This window comes from Myotis yumanensis, unplaced genomic scaffold (genome assembly GCF_028538775.1).
Source record: "Myotis yumanensis isolate MYYU_CA2020_CCGP unplaced genomic scaffold, mMyoYum1.0.hap1 SCAF_10, whole genome shotgun sequence".
Lineage (NCBI taxonomy): Eukaryota > Metazoa > Chordata > Mammalia > Chiroptera > Vespertilionidae > Myotis > Myotis yumanensis.
In genome coordinates this window covers 54,534,220-54,558,760 of record NW_027223761.1, presented here as the reverse complement: position 1 = coordinate 54,558,760, position 24,541 = coordinate 54,534,220, and the positions used below count along the sequence as shown (strand labels likewise).

Below are 24,541 nucleotides of genomic sequence, written 5' to 3'. Positions count from 1 at the left end.
TTCATATGTAAAGTGAGATAGGAAGGCACCTAAAATTTCTTGAGCACCTACTTGATATATATATGTATTTTTTTTCTCTTTTAGACCTCTTTGCATCACCAGTGAATAATCGATATAGAGTGCCCCATCCATAAAATTCTAGTGAACAGAATTACTTTTGCACGATGCCTTAACAGACAATATCATTATCTCTGTCCGTTTCATTATCAGCAGGTTGCAAGTCACTCTTCCTTTTGGAGATAAGGAGAGAACTCAGTTGAGAATGAGAAAAGGAAGGTAAAGCAAAGACAGAGTAGAATAAGACTTCTTTGCAGTGAAGACTCAAGAAAATTATGGAGCTGTTTCAGCAGCACATGTATTAAAATTGGAATGATACAGAGAAGATTAGCATGGCCTCCGGGCAAAGATGCCATGCAAATCTGTGAAGTGTTCCATTTAAAAAAAAAATAAGGAAAAGAAGAAAGCTGAAAAAAAATTAAAGTTCAGTTAATATTAATTGCAGTTTTTTGTTGAATTCTTCTAATGTGCCAGACACTGCTAAGCATTCTTCAGTTGGTGACAGATAAGACTAGTATGGCATCAGTCACAGAGGAAATAAGATGTGCTTTGGTATGACATTTACATGGGCAGAGATAAACCTATTCCCCTTTCTTAAAATCCTCACCTGAGAATATTTTTCCATTGATTTTTAGAGAGAGTGGAAGAAAGAAATATTGATGTGAAAGAAACACATCAATTGGTTGCCTCCTGCATGCAGGGCCCGGGCCAGGGAAGAGTCTGCAACAGAGGTACGAGAGGGAGAGAGAGATAGAAACATCAATGATGAGAGAGAATCATTGATGGTCTGCCTCCTGCACGCCCCCTACTGGGGATCGAGTCCGAAGCCCAGGCATGTGCCCTTGGCTGGAATCAAACCTGAAACCCTTCAGTCCGAAGGCTGACGCTCTATCCACTGAGCCAAACCTGCTAGGGCCCCAGCCAGGTGGGGTTTTTTTTGTTTTGTTTTTTTGTGGGTTTTTTGTTCCCCTTTTACTTATTTTATTATATTTTTCTTGCTTCCTTTATTTTTATTGTTTTTTTCTCTTTTGCCGGAAGCCGGTCCATCCTTGCTGCTTGACACAGTCGCTGCAGGAAAGAAACATCTGCACAGCATATGTTTCAAGGGACCTGGCATATATAGCATATTGTTCTTAATATGTTTGCTCTCTTTAGCGCCATGTGTTTTAACCAAGGTCACCTCTCTGAGAAAGGTTGTTTCCCCAGGTGGGGATTTTTCCCTGAGGTTAGGGAGGGGATACAACCCCTTAATTAAGTGCCAGGCGGGTAGTTAAGCTACATAATCTTTACTCCCTGGAATGGAGATAAGAAACGCCCTAACCTTTGTAATAGAAATTGACAGGATTAAAATCGGCTGGTATAAATACGAATGTAACAAGACAATAATCATCAGACCCTCATCAGTTCCTAACCAGAGCTCCGACCAGAACTTTGGCTGGAGATCCTGGCTAGAGGTCCTGACTAGGCTGCTGATCAACTGAAGGCTGTCTTCGTGTCATTCCTTCTTCGCCGACTCCGTCCACACCTTTGGGGACCCCTGGACCCGCTGGGGTTGGACCCCAGCACTCTTTTTTTATACACTATTTTTAAACAGTAAATTCTTTTTCTAAAAAAAATATGTTTTTATTGGTTTTAGAGAGGAAGAGAGAAGGGAAGAGAGAGAGAAAAACATCAATGAGAGAGAACATCAATCAGCTGCCTCTTGCATCCCCCTTACTAGGGATCGAGCCTGCAACCTGGGCATGTGCCCTGACTGGGAATCCAACTGGCATCCTCCTAGTGCATGGGATGATGCTCAACAAACAGAGCCACACTGGTCAGGCTTTCATATACTTTTGAAGGACAAAATATCTCACTTGGGACAGAAACAGGACATAACTGGAGAAACTGGGAACATCCAAATAAAGTCTGCAGATTAGTTAATAGTTATGTATAATGGGGGTGGGAGCAGCAGGAGAGAGCTCAACGGGGGGAAAAAGGAGACACATGTAATACTTTCAACAATGAAGAATTTAAATAAAAAAGTAGTTATGCATATATTTCAATTTCTAAATTTTGACAAATGTTCCTAGTAATATAGTAAGATATTAACAGTGAAGAAAATTGGATGAAGGGTATACAGGAACTCTCTTTACTAGTTTTGAAGCTTTTCTGTAAAATTATCTCCCCTCCACACATACACCAAAAACTTAATTTTGTAAATTGATTTTAGCGGGGGGGCGGGGCGGGGAGAAACATTGATTTGTTGTTTTACTTATTTATACATTCATTGATTGCTTTGTATATGTGCCTTGACCACAGGATTGAACCTGCAACCTTGGCATATCAGGACAAGGCTCTAACCAACTGAGCTACCTCGCCAGGGTACAAAACCTTATTTTATTTTTTAAAGGGTAAGAGTTCCTTCTTTTTTTCTTTTTTTTTAAAAAAATGTCTTTAACTGCCGAACCGGTTTGGCTCAGTGGATAGAGCCTTGGCCTTCGGACTGAAGGGTCCCAGGTTTGATTCCGGTCGGGGGCATGTACCTTGGTTGCGGGCACATCCCCACTGGGGGGTGTGCAGGAGGCGGCTGATCGATCTCTCTCATCGATGTTTCTAACTCTCTATCCCTTTCCCTTCTTCTCTGTAAAAAATCAATAAAATATATTTAAAAAAAAAATGTCTTTAACGATTTTAGGGAGAAAGGAAGGGGAGGAATAGAGAGATAGAAACATTGACCTCTATTGGCTGCCTCCTGCATGCCCCGGGATCGAGTCCATTGCCCTGGCCAAGAATCAAACTGTGACCTCTTGGTTCATGGGTCAATGCTCAACTACTGGGCTTATTAAAAAATAAAATTGATCTCCTATTAGACTGATGAGAACTCTAGTCAGAAATACCCCTTAGCCTTCAAATAAGTGATTGTTCTATCTTGGAAATTTTTCAAAAGATCATCTACTTATACAGGAAAAGAAAATTCACAGCCTCCCTTGGTATTGTCTTCTGGTATCTTATAAGCTTCATATCAGGAAATGAGTTCCCAAAGCTAAATTAAATCCTTCCCATTTCAATTGATGTTGATTTCTTATTCATTCAACATTTTTTTTGTCTTTTCAGCTTCATAAATAGCAGCTGTTCATCATCACTCATTCAGTGTGTAATCATATACTTGCAGATCTAGTTTCCTATGAACAGAGCATCATATGGCTTCTTTGAATATTTTTAAATCAATCAGGAGGAGTTTACTGAATGCCATGGAGGAAATAAATAGGGAAAATTAGACACTGTCCCTATCTTCAAAAAGCCTAATATTCTTCCAACATTAAAAAATGTCTCATGTATTTAATAAATGTTTCCTGAATACCCACTGTGTGGCAGGCACTCTTCTAGGAGCTGGGAATCCTTGATAATAAGCAAAACCAGACAGTTTCTTACTGTCATAGAGCTTACTGTCTAGTGGGAAAAACAAATAACCAGGATAGTAAATCTAAAATTACAATTGTAGTAAATACTATGAAGGGAAGCACGTGGTCAGGGCTGCTGCTGCCACCATTGTATCTTTATGCTGTTTTTAAAAAGGTGTCCCCATAGACAGAACCAACCCAGAGTAGCAGAGCTTGGCAGGCAGGCTATGTCTTTGATGAATTAGCAAAAGGCAGCCCAGCTGGTGTGGCTCATTGACTGAGCATCAAACCTATGAACCAGGAGGTCACAGATCCATTCCTGGTAAGGGCACATGCTCAGGTTGCCGGCTTGATTCCCAGTAGTGAGTGTGCAGGAGGCAGCCAGTCAAAGATTCTCTCTCATTGATGTTTCTATCTCTTTCTGCCTCTTCCTTCCTCTCTCTGAAAGTCAACAAAACATTTTTAAAAAAGAAAAAGGCAGCCCAACCCTGGCTGGTGTGTATAAGTGGTTAGAGTGTCGAGTGCACTGAAGGGTTACAGGTTCGATTTGGGTAGCAGATTTCATCCTGGCCCTGGTCATAGAGCTTACTGTCTAGTTGGGGAAACAAATAATCACACGAATAAAGATACTGGTTGGGCGTATGTGGAAGGCAACCAATCCATGTGTCTCTCTCATATCAATGTTTCTCTCTGTCTCACACACACTTTCTCTCTCTCTCCTACCCCACTCCTTGCCTCCTTACCTCCCTTGGATTCTCTAAGAAAAAAAAAAATCAATGGGAAAAGTATCCTCAGGCAAGAATTTAAAAAATAAAAAGAATGGCAGCCCTTCTTCCAGGTTGACACAGTCCTGCTCCATGTGCACGGCTTTGCGAGTGAAGCACAAATTGAATTTCAGCCTTATCACCTCAGCTAGAACCCTTATTTGGATTAACAACCTGCACAAGCATACACAGTAGCCCTACAAAGGGTTCCATGGACACAGATAATAAAGTAAGATTTGGGATGGTTTTCCTTAGGGATAAGCAGAAGAATTAGAACTGAAAAAAGAATGGGAGTTAACTAGGTGGAAGGGAAGAAAGAGGAACATTCTAGGGAGAGGTAACAGCATGAGCAAAGGTCCTGGGGCAGGATGGAAATATGTATCATTGGGGAACTAAAAGCTTAGTGCTGGTCAAGGTATAAAAAGTGATAGGGGTTTGGTAATAGATAATAGGAAAGTAGGTAGGGGAGAGCTTGGTAACATAATATTAGAAAAGTAGGTAGGGAGTCATATCATGTAAGATCTTGTAGATAGTTTTAAGATTGCTATGTGCCCTGGCCAGTGTGGCTCAGTTGGTTGCAGCAATGTCCGGTGCTCCAAAGGATAGTGGGTTCAATTCCTGGTCAGGAACCCATACCCAGGTTTTGGGTTCCATCCCCAGTTGGATGCATACAGGAGACAACTGATCAATGTTTCTCTCTTTCCCTTCCTCTCTCTCTAAAATCAATAAAAAAATAATAATAAAAAGAATTAAATAAAGAAAAAGGAAAGGATTGCTATGTAAAAATATACCTGAAAAAAAAAAAACTTAAGCAGCAAGAATTAGAATGGCATTAATATATTTTATTTTAATTTTTTTGTCTGTATTTCACTTATATAAAATGCACAGGTCTCAAGTATCCAGTTTGATAGGTTTTGACTTGATCATACACTCATGTAATCTATATTCCATCAAGGTTTAGATAAAACTTTCCAACACTTTAGAAAGTTCCCTCATGCCTTTTTCCATTTAAATATCTTCCAACCCGAGGCAACCACTATTCAGGTTTTGAATAATTCATTGTGTGCTCTTTTGTCTCTGACTTCTTTTTGCTCAGCATAATATTTTTGAGATTTAGAAAATGTTATTCACCTTTAAAGAAAAATACTGTCTAGATTAGTGGTTCTCAAAGTGTAACCGTCATAAGAATTATCTGAATAGCTCATTAAATCAGTTTGCTCAGCCCCATACCCACATATACTAAGTTGCATGTGCGTTTCTAACAAACTCAAGGTGATGCACAAGCTGCTAATTTAAGGACCATTCTTTGAGAACCACTGGTCTAGCTGACAAAATCAGAAATGTCTTATAAATTTATTCATTCAATGAACATTTTAAAAAGATTTTTAGTTGTTTTTTTAGAGAGAGAGGAAGGGAGAGGAAGAGAGAGATAGAAACATTGATGGGCTGTCCCCTGCACGCCCCCTACCAGGTTTGAGGCTGCAACCCAGGCATGTGCCCTGACCAGGGATCAAACTGTGTCCTGGTTCATAGGTTTGATGCTCAACTACTAAGCCACACCAGCAGGACAGAAACATTGATTTGTTGTTCCACTTATTTATACACTAGAGGCCCGGTGCACAAATTTGTGCACTAGTGGGGTCCCTCAGCCTGGCCTGCGGGATCGGACTGAAACCAGCTTTCCAACATACCCTGGGGGGTCCCAGATTGCAAGAAGGCGCAGGCCAGCCTGAGGGACCCCACCGGTGCACGATCAGGGCCGCAGGAGGGCTCCAGGGTGTGTCTGGCCCATCTCGTTCAGTCCCAATCAGCCGGACCCTAGCAGCAAGCTCACCTACCTGTCGGAGCATCTTCCCGCTGGTGGTCAGTGCACGTTATAGCAAGCGGTTGAGTGGCCTTAGCATATCATTAGCATATTATGCTTTGATTGGTTGAATGGCCGACCGGATGACCAGACACTTACATATTAGGCTTTTAAATAGGATTCATTGGTTGCTTCTTGTATGTTCTGACTGGGGATCAAACCTGAATCCTGGTGTGTCGGAATAATGATCTAACCAACTGAATTACCCAGCCAGGGCAAGTATATTGCTGTTTGAAGGAAAAGTTTTTTCTGATGCATGGTTCCTATTATGTTCTTAATTCTCTGTAAAACAGACTATAATTATTGCCAGGTTAAGTAACTATTATCTGAGAGTCTGGAATATTATTGGTAAATGCACAATTCTGAAATAAAAATGTAGCTATCAAAGCCAAAGAAACAGGAGTTTAAAAAAAACCCACATTTGCAATCTGTACATTGTCTGAAAGATTGTTATTCCGCCGTAAGAAATTTACTGCTGTCTTTGAGTAAAAAGTTCCCAAACAATCCTGCGATCCGATGTTTAACTTAGAACTGTGAGGTCAATTCCTTAAGAGTGTAAAACTGCACTTTAATTTCTTTGTCAATATTTGGCTTTCTTTTCCCCAGTGTTCATATTGGTCTGTTATTGTATGATGTCTCAGGAGTATTCGTCTGTTGGATCAGATAGTGCTATTTTTGCTGGAATAAGGCAACATCAGGGAAGTTTTTGTGTTGAAAGGGTGATTACATGTATTAAATTACATGGACTTTGCAAAACAACATGAGGCACTTAAAGGGAAACCAGCCTCTAAAAAGGTTGCACTTTGATCTACTGACCTTGACACTAATCCACCACCATGTAACCTTGGTTACATATAACCAAGGCAAGAAAATAAATATATTTAATATATTTTATGCAAAAATTACTTGCTATCTTTGGTTTCAGGCTAGCGGACTGAAGGGTCTGGGGTTTGATTCTGGTCAATGGCAAGTAGCTCTGTTGCAGGCTCCATCCCTGGCCCCAGCCCAGGTGCATACAGGAGGCAACCAATCAGTGCATCTCTCTCACAACAATGTTTCTCTCTGTGTCTCTTCTCCTCACTTCCACTCTCTCTAAAAAATTGATGGGAAAAAATATCCCAAGGTGAGGATTAACAAAACAATAAAAAAAGAAGAAAAAGGAGGAGGAGGAGGAGGAGGAGGAAGGGGGAAGGAAGAAGGAAGAATGAGGAAGGAAGAAAAATGAAGGAAGAAGGAGAAAACATTATCTTTCCTGAAAATTATGCACATATTATTTTCAATTGTGAAGCCTAGGGAACAGTAATATTTTATCATCTGTGTGTTCCACAAGCCTTTAGCATTGTACCTGGTATATATAGTATTTCTCACACTTATAGAGGTATAATTTATATACAATAAACTGCATTTATTGAAAGTATACAGTTCAATGAGTTTTTAAAAAATATATTTTTATTCATTTCAGAGAGGAAGGGAAAGGAAGAGAGAGATAGAAACATCAATGATGAGGGAGAATCATCAATCAACTGCCTCCTGCAGGCCCCTACTAGGGGTCGAGCCTGAAACCCAGGCATGTGCCCTCACCAGGAATCAAACCATGACCTCTGCATGTGCCCTGACCAAGAATCGAACCATGACCTCCTGGTTCATAGGTGTACGCTAAACCATTGAGCCACACTTGCTGCGCACGTTCCATGAGTTTTGACAAGAGTGTAACCCCTGTCACCAAGATAGAAGAACATCCCCTAAGTGCCCTTTTACAGTCATCTGGGGTACGCTCCACCTCCGTCCCAGGCAATCACTGATTTACTTTCTGCCACTGTAGATTACTGTACATTTTTTAGAATCTATATATATAAAAGCCTAAGTGACTGAATGACCAGTCAACCAGTCACTATGGTGCACACTGACCAGCGGGGGGCAGATGCTCAACACAGAAGCTGCCAAGTGACAGCAACTTTGCAGAGTGCCTTCTCGCATTCCAGGACCCTTCAGGGGATGTCAGACTGCCGGTTTCAGCCTGATCCCCGCAGACCAGGCTGAGGGACCCCACCTGCCGGAGGGACCCTGCTCGTTCCGCAGACACCCTTTGAGCCCCAGTGCTGCCCCAGCTGTGGCTGGCTGGGGAGGGACCGTGGGAGGATGGCTCCAGGGTGTGTCCAGCTCGTCTTGCCCAGTCCCACCCTGCTGGTCACCTTCTAATTAATTTCCTTTCAATGTGCACAAATCTGTGCACCGGGCCTCTAGTTTTATATAAATGGAATCACACAGTATGTATTTGGTACATACAAATGTCTTGAGGTTCATCCATGTTGCATGCACATGTAGTTTGTTCCTTTTTTGGCTGGGTATTTCATTGTCTAGGTATATAATACTTTATCTATTTACCTGTTGATGAACAGTGGGGTTGTTTATAGTTTGGGACTATTATGAATAAAGTTGCTATGGACATTTATGGACAAGTCTTTATGTGGACCTGTTTTAATTTCTCTTGGGTCAATGCCTAGGAGTAGAATTCTAGATTGTATGTCAAGTGTATGTTTAACTTGATAAGAAGCTATCATGCCCTGGCCAGTGTTGCTCAGTGATTGAGCATTGACCTATGGGCCAGGAGGTCATGGTTCGATTCCCTATCAGGGCACATGCCCGGAGTTGCAGGCTCTATCGCCATTAGGGGACATGTAGGAGGTAGCCAATCAATGATTCTCTCTCATCATTGATGTTTCTCTCTCTCCCTCTCCCTTCCTCTCTGAAATCAATAAAAATATATTTAAAAATTTTTAAAGAACAAGAAGCTATCATACCATTTTCAAATGGTTGTGTGATATTTCTTTTTTCTTTTTTTAAATTAAATCTTTATTGTTCAGATTATTACATTAGTTACTCTTTTTTCCCACCATAACTCCCCTCCACCCAGTTCCCACCCCACCCACCGCCCTCACTCCCCACCCACTGTCCTAATCCATAAGGGCACAATTATTGTCCAATTTCTTCCCTCACTCCCCACATCCCTTCCCCCCCCCACCCCAAGAATAGTCAGTCCATTCCCATTCTATGTCCCTAATTCTATTATAATCACCAGTTCATATTGTTTATCAGATTATTTATTCACTTGATTTTTAGATTCACTTGTTGATAGATGTGTATTTGTTGTTCATAATTTGTATCTTTACCTTTTTCTTCTTCCTCCTCTTCTTAAAGGATACCTTTCAGCATTTCATATAATACTGGTTTGGTGGTGATGAACTCCTTTAGCTTTTTCTTATCTGTGAAGCTCTTTATCTGGCCTTCACTTCTGAATGATAGCTTTGCTGGATAAAGTAGTCTTGGTTGTAGGTTCTTGGTATTCATCACTTTGAATATTTCTTGCCACTCCCTTCTGGCCTGCAAAGTTTCTGTTGAGAAATCAGCTGACAGTCATATGGGTACTTCCTTGTAGGTAACTGATTTTCTTTCTCTTGCTGCTTTTAGGATTCTCTCTTTGTCTTTTGCTCTTGGCATTTTAATTATGATGTGTCTTGGTGTGGTCCTCTTTGGATTCCTTTTGTTTGGGGTTCTATGTGCTTCCTGAACTTGGAAGTCTATTTGTTTCACCAGGTAGGGGAAGTTTTCTGTCATTATTTCTTCAAATAGGTTTTCAATATCTTGCTCTCTCTCTTCTTCTGGCACCCCTATAATTCTGATGTTGGTACGCTTGAAGCTGTCCCAGAGGCTCCTTACACTATCTTCGTATTTTTGGATTCTTTTTTCATTTTGCTTTTCCGGTTGGGTGTTTTTTGCTTCTTCGCATTTCAAATCTTTGACTTGATTCTTGCGATCCTCTAGTCTGCTGTTGGGAGTCTGTATAATATTCTTTATTTCAGTCAGTGTATGCTTAATTTCTAGTTGGTTCTTTATCACAACATCGAGGGTTTCACCAGTCTTCTTGAAGATCTCACTACATTTATCGGCGGTCTCACCAGTCTTCTTGAAGATCTCACTACATTTATCGGCGGTCTCACCAGTCTTCTTGAAGATCTCACTACATTTATCGGCGGTCTCACCAGTCTTCTTGAAGATCTCACTACATTTATCGGCGGCTTCTAGACAGTTCTTTAAAGACCTTAAAAGTGTGGTTTTGAACTCTATATCCAGCAGTTTGCTTTCCTCCAATTCTGTCGTTTGTGTCCTATTTCTTTGTCTCAGCATTTTTTATGCTTCGCTGTGTCGATAGAGTGCCTTTCTGTGCTAAGTGTCCCAATTACCTGAGGTAGACACTCTTGGTGCACCCCCTTGTGGGCTTTGTGCACAGTCTTGTTATAATTAAGCCTTGATTGTTGTAGTTATCACTGGGAGGAATTGATCTCCAGGCCAATTGGCTGTGAGAATCAGCTGTGTCTGCAGTGGGAGAACTTCTGTGCTGGAGACACCCCTCTGGGGCTAGACTTGATTCGATGGGGCTTTGGTGCTCACTGAGTCTGCCCCCTGAGTGTATCTTTTATGGTTCCACGGAGCTGCAAACTGGATGGTCCCACTCTGACCTCTGGGCTTCCTGGCTCCTGGATCTCTAGGGAGGTGCTAATCTAGCCTTTGCCTGAGGCTATCCAGCAAAAGTCTCCCTGCAGGGCTTGGGCGGGGTGGGTCCTACGGGATCAACAGGGCGGGGTTAGCAATTATGGCTGCTCTCAGTCTTGCCCTCAGAGACTCTGCTTCTCAGTGTCCCATTAATCACTACAAGCCCCTCGGAGAGAAAGCTGCCCTCGGGTTCTGACCGATGCCAGACAGTCCCGCTTCTCCCGTGTGAGTCTGGGTCCCTAGAGACTCACCCGGAACTGGAGCTCAGAGCCTGAGACTCCCTCCCAATTGAAAACAACAACCGCGCCCTCAGCTGCCTGCCCGCTCTGCATGGACCTCTGCACCTTAGTATTTCACCTCCGCACTGCGCCTCCTCTGAGTCTTGGTATGCTTTTCTCTTTCCTTCTAGTTGTAGAATTTCCACTCAGCCAGCCTTCCTGTGGTTCTGGATGATGTCCGTTCCGTCTTTTAGTTCTATTTTTGAAGTGGTTGTGCGAGGCAGCAATCTCCGGTGTTTACCTATGCCGCCATCTTGGTTTTTCTCGGTTGTGTGATATTTCTATTACCACCAACAATGTATGAGACTTCCATTTTTCCTGCATCCTTCTGGGCTTTCTATTCTATTTCATTAATTTCATTAATCTGTATGTCTATCCTTTCATCAATAGAACAGTGTCTTCTTTTTTTTAATACACTGGTTTCATTTTCAAAGTGCATCACTTTACTGTCTCATAAGGCAGTCATGCATTATAAACCTTAAGCACATGTCAGTCACATGATTTCTTCAGTAAGCCCAGTGCTTCCATAGCTATCCTGGAGCTCACAGCCAGAGCAGTCCTGAGGAGTCAAACATTAAAGCTTTCTCCACAGCCACGTGCTCCTTTGATGTTTGAGCTATTAAACACAACTGCACTGGGTAATTTGTCTTCAACATAGTCCATTTCTGTTCCTACAGTGCTAGCTGTGCTTTCTTTCCCATGAATCCTCTGACTCCACCTTAAACAACTTCATCGGAATCTCCTCTGTCTGTGTATTCTAGAGCATATGAAAGGCCATTACAACTCCTGGTTCAACACCAACTAAGAAGTATTTTATCTTGTTTACTGTGGAAGGTGTCAGTGTGAAGGCGGCCCTGGTGGGCTGCAGCTTCCTCTTGCTCACAGCCTGGACAGGGGCCCAGACTAAGGAAGCGACATCCTTGCTGTCCGGGCACACGGGTGCTTCGTGTGGGAGCTCCACCGCCACAGCCTCTCTCCATGGACACGCGACCATATTGATGCCAAAAGCTCCATTTAGAAGTGTCTTGTTACTGTAGCTTGATAGGAAATCTTGTAATCAGGTGTTATCCATCCTGAACTTTTGTTCTTTTCTGCATATATTTTTATGTCATTTAAATGTTCATCCTGAAGATGATCCTACTCACCAAGACCTAGTATAATCTTGCTAACTTTTATCTCCCCTGATGCCTTAAAGTATCTGTATAGCTATAAAAAGAAAGAGTCATGGCTTTTCTTACTCTGTTACTAGTATTTCTAGTTTCTTCCTCTGCCCCTGAAGACCACTTTATGTTTTGGCCAGGAGATTCTTTGACTTACCAATGGCTAGAACTTGGTATTAACTAGAGATGTGGAGGGTCGAGATGGGTGGTTAGGGTATTTTTATTCATGCTCAGGTGAATTGCAAAAAGAGATTTCTATACGATATTACAAAAATTATTTGAGGCCCAACTGGGATGGCTCAGTGGTTGATGTGGACCTATGAACTAGGAGGTCATGGTTCCATTTCCTGCACATGCCCGAGTTTTCAGGTCTGATCCCCAGTAGTGGATGTGCAGGAGGCAGCCGGTTGATGATTCTCTCTCATCATTGATGTTTCTAGTATCTCTCCCTCTCCCTTCCTCTTTGAAATTAATAAAATATATTAAAATTATTTGGGGATAAAAATTATAATACATAGATGTCTTTATTATTCGTAAGCTAAGTCTAAACTTCTTTCTGGCATTCTTGTCTCCTTAAAAACTTTCTTTTCTTTTTTTAAATCCTCACCCCTGGATATTTTTCTATTGATTTTTAGAGAGAGTGAAAGACAGAGAGAAATATGGATGTGAGGGAAACACATCTATTGGTTGCCTCCTGTATGTGCCCTTACCAGGACCTGGACAGGGGAGGACCCTGCAACCGAGGTGTGTGCTGTTGACCGGAATCGAACCTGGGACCCTTTGGTGCGAAGGCCAACACTCTATCCACTGAGCCAAACCGGCTAGGGCCTAAAGCAGTGGTTCTCAACTTTGGCTGCACATTGGAATCACCTGGGAATCTTTTTAAAATTCTGATTTCTGGGCCTCATCATTAGTAACAAACAGAATTTCCGGAGGATGAGGCCCAGAAATCAGGATTTTAAAAAGATTCCCAGGTGATTCTAATGTGCAGCCAAAGTTGAGGACCACTGGTAAAGACTTCTTTATATGTGTGATGCTCCAGAAAAACTGTTTAGCACCTATGTTCTATGGCTTCCTCACCTCTATGCACTGATGTTGCCATCAACTGAAATGTCTCTACCCCTTATCTTAGAATATCTGAGTTTTCTCCTTCTACAAAGCCTTTTTTCATTTTTTCAACGAGAGATTGTGCCCTTTTAGATCTCCCATAATACTTATTTTTATCTATTTATTGTACTTATCATAGTAATATAATAGCTTGCATTTGTTGATTACTTACTTAGAGTCAGACATTGGGCTAAGTACTTAACTTGCATTATGATTTTTAATCATCATAGAAACATTGTAAGGTAGATATTATTGTGGCCTAATTGACATAAGAGGATATTGAGACACAAAGAAAGTAAATAATATACCCAAGTTCACACAATTGGTACGTTTCTGTGTTAGAATTCCAATTAAGTTTTGTTCGACAGAGACTGATATATTGTTCTATCTCAAAAAACAGGGCCTGTTTTGCTGGCCTCTCTAAGAAACTCTGGGATACTACTGAAGGCCACCAACAATCCTGTTTGCACATGTCCACCTAGTATACTGGGAGAGATGGCAAAGACTTTGGCATTGCTTATGAATCCCAAGGAATATAATGAAAAATCCTTGAACAACAACAACAAAAAAATGTAAGAAGACTTCATTCAGCTTCTGGTGAGTGTGCCCCATAAAGAATGGGAAGTGACTCTTTTCTTTGGGTCTAGAATCTAGACCAGCCGTGGGCAAACTACGGCTCGCAGGCCGAATCCGGCCCGTTTGAAATGAATAAAAAAAAAAAAAAAAAAGACCGTACCCTTTTATGTAATGATGTTTACTTTGAATTTATATTAGTTCACACAAACACTCCATCCATGCTTTTGTTCCGGCCCTCCGGTCCAGTTTAAGAACCCATTGTGGTCCTTGAGTCAAAAAGGTTGCCCACCCCTGATTCTAGACTCTAGATACAGGTTCTGTGAGTAATGTTTTAAGTTGGCACACTTGGCATCCAGAAAATAGCCTTCTGTTCCAGCCCTTGGGGAATTTGGTGAAACTTCTTTGTCAAAAAGAGATACAAAATAGAAAGAGCTAGACCACTTTTTGGTCTTTCTTTTTAAAAACATAATTTGTTTCAAATAATGAAAGGAACACATGTACATTTTGGATAAATTGGAAAATACAGGAAAACCATAAAGATGAAGACTCTCCTGTAGTCCTACTACCCAGAAATAACCACTGTTAATTTGAGTCTTCTGTTCTTCTCGTTTGTTTTTTTTTAATGTGTGCACAGAAACATGAATACACACATATTTGGAAAACATAATTGATACCATGTTATAGTTTTATAAGCAATTTTTATAATACCATATAGTGAATTATTTTCCTCTTTTCTTTAAAACATTTTAATGGCTGCATGGTATTACATCATAAGGATATCCCTAATTTATTTAACTATATCCCAATTGTTTGGCATTTAAAATGTTTCTAGCCCTGGCCAGGTATCTCAGTTGGTTAGAGCAATGTCCCGATATGCCAAAGTTTCGGGTTCAATTTCTAGTCATGGTACATACAAGAAGCAACCAATGAATATATAAATAACAGGAACAACAAATTGATGTTTCTCTCTCTCTCTTAAATCAATAAATAAATTGTTTCTGATCTTTTCATATATATGCACATACATGTTTATATCTATCTCTTATAGTTTCTTTAGGAGAGAGCATGGGGAGGGGAGCTAAATCACTCCTTTGAAGTTACATTTCACTGTAGTAAAGTTGTACAGTTAATACTATAATGGAGTTAGGTTACCATCTGATGACTAAAAGATTTATGATCCCTTAGGGACTGGATCAGGAAAGGGTGGCCAGAATTGCAGGGAAAGATCCGTCCCCTGAGAGCAGGAAGAGCTCCAGGCAACAAAGAGAAAATACCAACCAAGCCTTTCCATTTTTATACCAGAGTGACAACTTTGACACATGTCACCTGTTTAATGGTCTATACCCCAAGTCCATAGATCAACAACACAAAATACTTGGATTTCAAGTTCTCAACAGAGATGCCAGCTAAGTATCTGTGACACACCTCCACCCCAGGCCACATTCTCTGTGGGTAGAACCCATTTCTGATTCATGTTGATATCCACAGTGACTTAACACTCAGTAAATGTTTTCTGAATGAATGAAATCAGTATCATCTCTGTTTACTAACCTAAGTTATATTGACTTGTTAGAGGACTTAAAGGAGGCAAGCTCACATCTAATTAGATCGGACGAAACTAGGGCTGCGAGAGAAGCCCAGGTACCAGAGGGAAGCTGGTGCCAACAGCTGGGAAAAGGAAGGCCTACACTTGCATGAAGTTCATGCATTGGGCCTCTAGTATGTATATGTATACACACACACACACACACACACACACATTATGTGGGGTAGAACAAGGCCTTAAGAAGTTCAATAGTTTTCTCTCTAATGATTATAATACAGAAAATATATCGTTTAGTTTTTGATGCCTTATGAAAGTCTTGAGCATGCCCACACCTTTCTTCCCCAGGTGTGTATATTTTATTTTATTTTATTTTATTTTATATTTTATTGCTTAAAGTATTACAAAGAGTATTACATATGTCTCCTTTTTTTCCCCACCCTTGACAATCCCCTGGCCTCCCCTACCCTCCAGTGTCTTATGTCCATTGGTTATGCTTATATGCATGCATACAAGTCCTTTGGTTGATCTTTTACTCCCCCACATCCTGCCCTCAAACCCTCCCCCGGCCTTCCCCCTGTAGTTTGACAGTCTGTTCGAGGCAGCTCTGCCTCTGTATCTATTTTTGTTCATAAGTTTATAATGGTCTTTATTATCCATAAATGAGTGAGATCATGTGGTATTTTTCCTTCATTGACTGGCTTATTTCACTTAGCATAATGCTCTCCAGTTCCATCCATGCTGTTGCAAATGGTAAGAGTTCCTTCTTTTTTACAGCAGCATAGTATTCCATCGTGTAGATGTACCAAAGTTTTCTAATCCATTCATCTACTGATGGGCACTTAGGCTGTTTCCAGATCTTAGCTATGGTGAATTGTGCTACTATGAACATAGGGGTGCATATATCCTTTCTGATTGGTGTTTCTGGTTTCTTGGGATATATTCCTAGAAGTGGGATCACAGGGTCAAATAGGAATTCCATTTTTAGTTTTTTGAGGAAACTCCATAGTGTCTTCCATAGTGGCTGCACCAGTCTGCATTCCCACCAGCAGTGCACGAGTGTTCCTTTTTCTCTACATCCTCTCCAGCACTTGTTGTATGTTGATTTGTTGATGATAGCCATTCTGACAGGTGTGAGATGGTACCTCATTGTTGTTTTGATTTGCATCTCTCGAATGATTAGTGATTTTGAGCATGTTTTCATATGTCGGCTTGGCTCAGTGGATAGAGCGTCAGCCTGTGGACTAAAGGGTCCCAGGTTCGATTCCAGCCAAGGGCACATGCCCAGGTTGTGTGCTTGATCCACAGTAGGGGGTGTGCAGGAGGCAGCCAATCAGTGATTCTCTCTCATCATTGATGTTTCTACTTCTCTCTCTTTCTTCCTTCCTCTCTGAAATCAATAAAGAAATATATTAAAAAATAAATAAGTAAAAAATAAAATAAAATATACTCTCCTTTCTATCTTACCCTTTTCATTTAACTCACCCCTCACAACATAGCTTGCCAGGAACTCTTACCTAATCTCCTAAACTAATTTGCCCTTTTCTTCACCCTTCTATAGAATGTTTCTTTTATCTTAGTATTTAACTATAAATTTTGTTCTATAATGTGTTCTTTAATCTTTTATTATAACAAAATTGGGAACTTCTTGAGGGTAGGTTGTTATATGGAGTTCATTTTATATTCTATAGGCCTATTTTCACTTTATCTAGTGCCAGACATAGACAAGGCTTTCAACAGATACTTAAGAGAATAAATGTCTCAATCAATAGATTATGTATGATTTGCTATCTGTTACCCAGTCAGCAACAAGTTTGAGCTGGAGTGTCTATAGTGGCAGGCCTGATTTGTTCCCTTAAATTTTCAACTTATTTACATTTTGTACTGGAAAGTATCTTTTGATATGTTAAGTTTTTAAGAAGAGGAGGAGCAGTCTCCTGTGGAGCCTAAGGTTGTTAAACGGCATCTACCTTTCTCTTTCTAGAAAAACTATCACAGTGCCAGAATATTTAATTTGATCACACATTCTCATGAGTGTCTGTAGTGTCTAATTGTCAAATACATGATGCAGAGCAAGATGGTATTGGGGCTAGATGAAGTGAGGAGGGTAGTGCTGTAATTACTGAGTGAAGACCTGCTGATGTTTTTAATTTGCTTATTTACGAAGTTAGTGGGAAATGAAATTCAAGTGTAACTTAAAGCATCACTACTTTAAAAACCTGGTTAACAACATTGTTGGCATCATCTTTACAAACTACTTATTAACTCTATATTCCCTTAAATTTACACCCTTAAATTCATTGCCACCCCATGGTATCATAGAAACATTTGTTTTTGTCTCTGTTCCTGGTTCCTAAATCCCTTGGAATTTCCTGAGTGATAAGGGTAATAGGAATGCCTTTTAGAAAAATTTTTAAATATATATATTTTTTATTGGTTTCAGAGCAGAAGGGAGAGGGAGAGAGAGATAGAAACATCAATGAAGAGAGAGAATCATTGGCTGCCTCCTGCATGTCCCGTACTGGGGATTGAGCCCACAACCCAGGCATGTGTCTTTGATCAGAATCGAACCCGGGACCTTTCAGTCTGCAAGCCGTCGCTCTACCCACTGAGCCAAACCAGTTATGTTGTGGAATGTCTTTTAATGAGGCCACTTGGGTGAACCTCTAGGATAGGGACTGGAGGATGGAAAGATGGAACCTTGATTAGAAGCTTAGAACTTTCAGCCCCACCTCCTGGGAGGGAAAAGGGGATGGAGATTGAGTTTAATCACTGATGGCCAGTGGTATAATCAATGATGCCTACGTAATGAACATCTTCAGAATCCCTCACCCCTAAATGACAGGGTCCAGAGAGCCTCCAGGAAGGTGAACGTATTGAGGTACTGGAAGGATGGCACCCCCTAACCCCATGGGGATGCTTCCAGACCTTGCCCTATGTATCTCTTCATCTGGCTGTTCATTTGTGTTCTTTATAATAAACCAGTAAAGTGCCTTCTTAAGTTCAATATTTTAGCCAAATATTGAACCTGAGAAGGGTGTCTTGGGAATCCTTGATTTATATCTGGTAGGTCAGAATTATGAGTAGCGTGGCATTTGCAATTGGTGTCCAAGTGGGGGAAGTCTTGTGGAGTGAGCCCTTTAACTTGTAGGATCCGATGCTAGCTCCAGGTAGATAGTGTCAGAATAGAATTGAATTGTTGGACATCCAGTTGGTGTCAGCGAGTTAAGGAAGTAGTGTTGGAAAAGACATCGCACAATAAAAAGAAAAAAGGCCTGGCCAGTGTGGCTCAGTGGTTGAGCATTGACCCATGAACCAAGAGGCTGCAGTTCAATTCTGGGTCAGGGTACATGCCGGGCGTTTCGGGCTCCATCCCCAGTAGGGGGTGTGCAGGAGGCAGACAATTGATGTTTCTATTTCTTTATTCCCTCTCCCTTCTTTTCTCTAAAATCAATAAATATGTTTTTTTAAAAAAGAAAGAAAAGACATCACATGTATGGTGTCAGGAGGAAAAAACCCTCTTATACCCTGTTCATTCTGGCGATCCCATCATACTGATCATTAGCAATACTGCTATTCCCTGTAGACCTGTTTCAATTCCCTTTAGCCTATTGCCTTTTATGACACAATATTAATTCGTTCTAAAAATACTGAAACCCCATGATATGCCAGGCTCTGTGCTAGGACCTAGGGTACAGTGGTTAGCAAAACTAGGTATGAGTCACTAGATATGGGAGGTATAAATGCTATGATTTTAAAAAAGCAACAACAAAAAATAATTTCTTTCAGCTGTGTTTTATATTTTTCTGTGTACATCTTTTACTTCCTTGGTTGAATTTATTCCTAGGTATTTCATTCTTTTGGATGCTATAGTAAATGGAATAATTTTCTTTAAAAAAAAAACAGCAACAAAAAAGAAAATATGAAAAAAAAAATGGTTGTTCTAATCGGAAAGAGCATGATACACTTTCCTGAGGAAGTTGAAATCTGAAGACCTGTAGGAGGATAAATAACTAAGTGAAGATGTGGGAGTGGGTACACTTAGACCTTGCTTCCTGCAGTCTTCTGAGGGTGAGAATTCTTTATCTTCACCTTCCTCTTCTAGATTTCCTCCCCCACAATTTGGTTTCTATGAAATGTCTCTCAGAATATACTCAGAATTGTATCAGAAGAAAGAAAACATTCTGTAAGTTTTTTTAAAAAACAAATAATAGTTTTAGGTGCTCAATAAAGATGGGCCCCTACCGTCTCATAATTGAGTACTGTTGTCCTAATCAGTTTCCTCCTTTCTCATGCTGATCCCCAAGTGGGTGCACTGGCATTCACCCAGGTAGAGACACAGTGATTATGAAAGTAATAGAGCTATGAGCAAAGACTGTTGGACACTGGAAGCAACTTACTTTGCTGACTTGAATCAGGGACGTCTTCTTGAGATTTAAAATAGATTTTGGCCTGGCTGGCATGACTCAGTGGTTGAGCATCAACCAATGAACCAGGAAATCATGGTTTGATTCCCAGTTCGATTCCCAGGGTGCATGCCCAGGTTGTGGGCTGGATCCTCAGAAAGGGACCTGCAGGAAGCAGCTAATTGATAATGTTTCTCTCTCATTGATGTTTCTGTCTCTCTATCCTTGTCCCTTCCTTTCTCTCTAAAAATCAATTTAAAAAAGCAAAATAGGTTTTGAAGGATGGGGGAGGAGGGGACCACACCCACAAAGGCACAGAATTGTAAAAGAACACCACATATTTGCAGGGCCAGGAGATAGTTTGGATTCTCTTAAATAAATCAGGAAAACATTATAATAAATAATGCAATTAAATCAGCTTTGTAGAAATAAAAAGAACTAAACTTTAGTGAACTCTAATAGCCCCACAGATAGAACTTATTTGTATAAAATCCTTGATATCAAAGCATTTTATTTTATTATTTAAAAAAAAATAAGTATGTTTATTAATTTTTAGAGAGTAAGGGAGAGGGAGAGAGAAACATGGATGAGAAACATTGACTGGCTGCCTCCTGCACAGCCCACTACTGGGGATCGAGCCTGCAACCCAGTGATACTCTGTGACTGGGAAAACATTTTCAGCCTATTGGGAGATCCAGCCACCTAAAGGTTTTTTCATAAAGTACACATCCAGAGGGGAAGACAAATGTTTCTGCAATATTTATGATTAAACAAGTTGTATAGTTCTCTCTTGCCATATTATGACATAAATATTCCTGTATGCATCCATCCTCAACGGATAAAGGCAAACTCTTCCCTTTCTTAAAATTGAGAATGTTGTGGGCTCTGGCGGGATAGCCCAGTTGGTTGGAGCATCGTCCTGATGTGCCAAAGTTGCAGTTCTATCCCCGGTCAAGGCACATACAAGAATCAACCAATGAATGCACGAATATGTGGAACAACAAATCAATGTTTCTCTTTTTCTCAAAAATCAAATAAATAAATAAATAAATAATTGAGAATGTTGCAAAACATTTCATTATGTGTGAATAAAAGAAAGTAACATTTATTTATTATGTTAGGCTCTGTGATAGGTGCCCTATGATGTATGATGCTCTCCTGTTTAATCAGCTATCAGTGTATCTAAATGGAAGATGGGCATACAATTTCAGCATGGTGGTAAACTTCAGACTTTATATAACCCACTGCCTTGGTTCTTTAGGGAATAGTTTAGTTTAGTGATCATTAGTTCAAACAATGCATAGTGATTCTCAGGACATTTATCTTCTTATCACTTTTCTTTTTCCCTTCTCCCCTCTTTCCTTCTTTTTAAACAGTACAGTTATCTCTATTCTTTGAAAATGGGATGTGTGAAATCATCTTTCAACATCTTAATTCAGCATTTGTCTAATGATTATCTTATGCAAGCTAGACATGACATACTGGGTATTTGGAAGGACACAGTAAGATAAGTTATATAGAGATAACTAATATGGATTTGTTTTCCATTTATTTGTACATTCATTTGTTGATTCTTGTATATGCCCTGACCTAGGATTGAGCCCACAACCTTGGTGTATCAGGATGATGCTCTAACCAACTTGAGCTACTGGACCAGGGTCCTTTCTTTTAAGTCTAGAGCAGCTAAATCTCAAACAGGATGGAAGCCCCAATCAGGTGTCATGGAGGCTGTAGACAGGTCACCTAGCAGCTGACTGGAAATGGGTGAAAGTCAGCAACCGGGTTAACTAATAAGGTTGCTGACGAGATGAACTGGGTGGGATGAGTCAAGAGCCACAGTCCAGAGACTTTTATGAGGCATGCTCCCACCTCCAGGGGGAGCTCAAGGTTTCTATCCTTCATTCCAAAGAAAGGGAACTCTGAAGTGCAATGGATATTTTATAGAAGCACTGATTCTGCAGGAAATTCTGTTGGAGGAATGAAGGCATTATAAATGGAAGTGGGTTGAGAGATCATTTTCCCTGTCAGTTATCTCTGGAAACTCTTGGCTTTGGTTTGCTCTTGAAAAGTCTTCTTTTTTCACCTCTTCTCTGCTTTATTATTAGTGCCCGGCATATTCTTCACTCAGAAAGGCGAAAGTACCCTTGGGGAGTCCACATTTTCTGGCCCAGCTTCTGGAGCAAGAGACCTGATAGGATTCGGGGCCAGCATGAGCTGGCAATAAAAAATGGGCATTTTCCTGGACTGTCCTTTCTTCATGTGATAAGCTTGTGCAGCTACACCCATGATTCGGGACTCTGGTCAGATAGTTTCCTCCTAACTGTAATTAGCACCTGCTGTAGTCACAGAGGTGACTAGGATTAAGGAGGCAGGATTTCATGGCTGGGACTGCTGCTGAAAGGGGATCTTGCTCAAAGCTTCAGCTAGTGATTACCAAGAGGCAGAGGTGGAGAACTATTTCTGGCACCAGAAAAGCTACTCTTGGGAGGCTCAAGATTACAAAGGTACCTAGATTCACATGAGTGCAGCTCCATACCTCGTGGAACCAAATCTGCATTTGCTGGCACCCACTTCTTGGACTAGAACAGTCTCATCAGCAGAAGCCTAGAGTTTGAAGAGATGCAATGCCAAATGTGAGGCTCATAACTTCTTTAAAATGAAGCCTGTCTTGTTGAATAGAGCTGGCCAAATGTTTGGCACATACTTTCATTAAAATGAAGGCTGTCTTATTGAATAGAGCTGGCATTTAATGTAAGAGTGAGGAGCTGGAAATGCCAAGAGCAATGGCATGACTCTAGGGCTCTGTAAAGGTGTTCAATCTACAGCAAGGAAGAAGACCAGTCAACTTAGAGAAGAGAGATGTTAGTATTGTAAATTCTTAGTTTTTGCAAGTTTACAACAGCATTTAGGTACAAGTGTCTGGGAGGGCAGAAAGCCTACGTAGGTGTTGGACTTGCCCTAGCCTTATTTAGTTTTATTAAGTACAGTTTTTTAAAATTAATGTTAGAGAGAGAAGGAGGGAGAGGGAGAGAGAGAGAGAAACATTGATGAGAGAGAAACATTGACCTCTGCCTCCTGCACGCTCCCTACTGGGGATGTAACCTGCAACCTGGGTATGTGCTGTGACTGGAAATCAAACCAGTGACCTTGGTGCATGGGACAATACTTAACCAACTGAGCAACACCGGCTGGGCACTCTAGCCTAATTTTTACAAAATATCTTTTTAATTGATATCAGAGAGGAAGGGAGATGGAAAGAGAGAGAGAGAGAGAGAGAGAGAGAGAGAGAGAGAGAGAAACATCCATGATGAGAGAGAATCATTGATTGGCTGCCTCCTGCACGCCCCTACTGGGAGTTGAGCCAGCAACCCAGGCATGTCCCCTTGACCAGAATCGGACCTGGGACCCTTCAGTCCACAGGTCAACACTCTATCCACTGAGCCAAACCAGCTAGGGCTAGCCTTATTTTTTTCTACATACATTCAGAAAGCATTTTTTTTCTCTGCTCCCTTCTATGTTCCAGTCGTCGGAGCCACATTATTATTCTAGCATGCTCTCTGATTTTCTAATATGAAGGCCTATGGGTTCCACTCCAAATAACCTCTTATTCTATCATTTATGTACTTCTAAATTTTCTAAATTTATTTAATAATATTTATTTTGAAACCTCATCATAAAATTTATGATTAATGAGAATATTTGGAAACACAAAAAAACATACAATGTAAAACAAAAATTAGCCATAGTTCTACTACTTAAAGCAAGCACTATTAACATTTTGGTGTATGCTTTTTCACTGTTTTTTACTATGTATGTGCATATTTTGATGCAAAAATCATAATATTCTGTTTTGTAGCTTATTTTTTTTTCATCACCATTTGTCCCCTCTATGCCCTCATTTACCTCCACCCACTCCCCTCCCCACTCATAACTTTTTTTTCCCCCACTTAGTAATCTATTCATGGGACTATTTCAATGTCAATAAATAATCTGCATCATGATTTTTCTTTATAATTTTATACTATACAAGTATTATCTTTTTTGTGAGCTTAGAAAATGCAGAAAAGTTGTACTGAAGGAAATGTCATCTAGAATTCTATCATCCACATATTAATTGATTTTTAATATTTTAGTCTATATCCTAGCAATCTGTTGTTTTTAAGTTTCGCAAATAATAAGTAAATGCATTCTCACTATAAAATTTCAAATAATACAGAAATATTTTAATGTTTTCTTTGCATGTAACAAATAAAAATCATTTTGTTGTTTCTTTTAGAAAAATTTAATATATTCACCTATATTTTAATTAAATACATAAAAGCATAAAAGAAGATATAAATCACACTAAAACCCACGATCCAGAGGCAACTACTATTAAAATTTTAGTAATTTAGTCAGACAGTTTTCTTTGCCATTACTTTGTTTAAGTTATTTAATTTTTACAACATTACTAAGAGGTAGATACTGTTATTATCTTGAATTTACAGATTAGATACTAAGGCTTAGGGGAATTACATACTATGCCCAAGTTTCCACAGTCAAGAAGTGTCTGAGCCCATAGCATTGAGTACAGGTGTCTGATGCTGAAGTTTTAGCCTTGACCCACTCTATAATACTGCTCCTCACATTTGAGGGCTCATTTGACATAGGTTGCCTTATAACTTCTTATAATTTGACAATATGTTATAGAGATCTTTTCATGTCAATGAATTATAAAATATTTCATTTTGATAGCTTTATAGTATTTCATTGCATGGTGTCCTAACATTTATTTAATCAATCTCCTACATTTAGATTATTTCTAGTTTTTCCTCTTATAATTAAGACTGTAATGTACATTTCTGTACATTGC

At 40.2% G+C, this 24,541-nt stretch overlaps 1 long non-coding RNA gene, 1 other non-coding gene and 1 pseudogene across 3 annotated transcripts in view; 2 read left to right on the top strand and 1 right to left on the bottom strand.

Annotated features, from left to right (window-relative positions):
* LOC139017411 (uncharacterized) overlaps window positions 1–24,541 on the top strand; it is a 94,142-nt gene that overhangs the window by 1,400 nt on the left and 68,201 nt on the right. For both annotated transcript variants that reach the window (XR_011472859.1, XR_011472858.1), the window contains exon 2: window positions 13,565–13,761. This is a non-coding gene — a long non-coding RNA (uncharacterized lncRNA). The remainder of the gene's footprint in view (window positions 1–13,564; window positions 13,762–24,541) is intronic.
* On the top strand, window positions 336–441 carry LOC139019074 (U6 spliceosomal RNA). Its single transcript, XR_011472978.1, has one exon. It is a non-coding gene; the product is annotated as a U6 spliceosomal RNA (small nuclear RNA).
* LOC139017628 (iron-sulfur cluster assembly 1 homolog, mitochondrial pseudogene) lies at window positions 11,465–11,891 on the bottom strand (annotated as a pseudogene).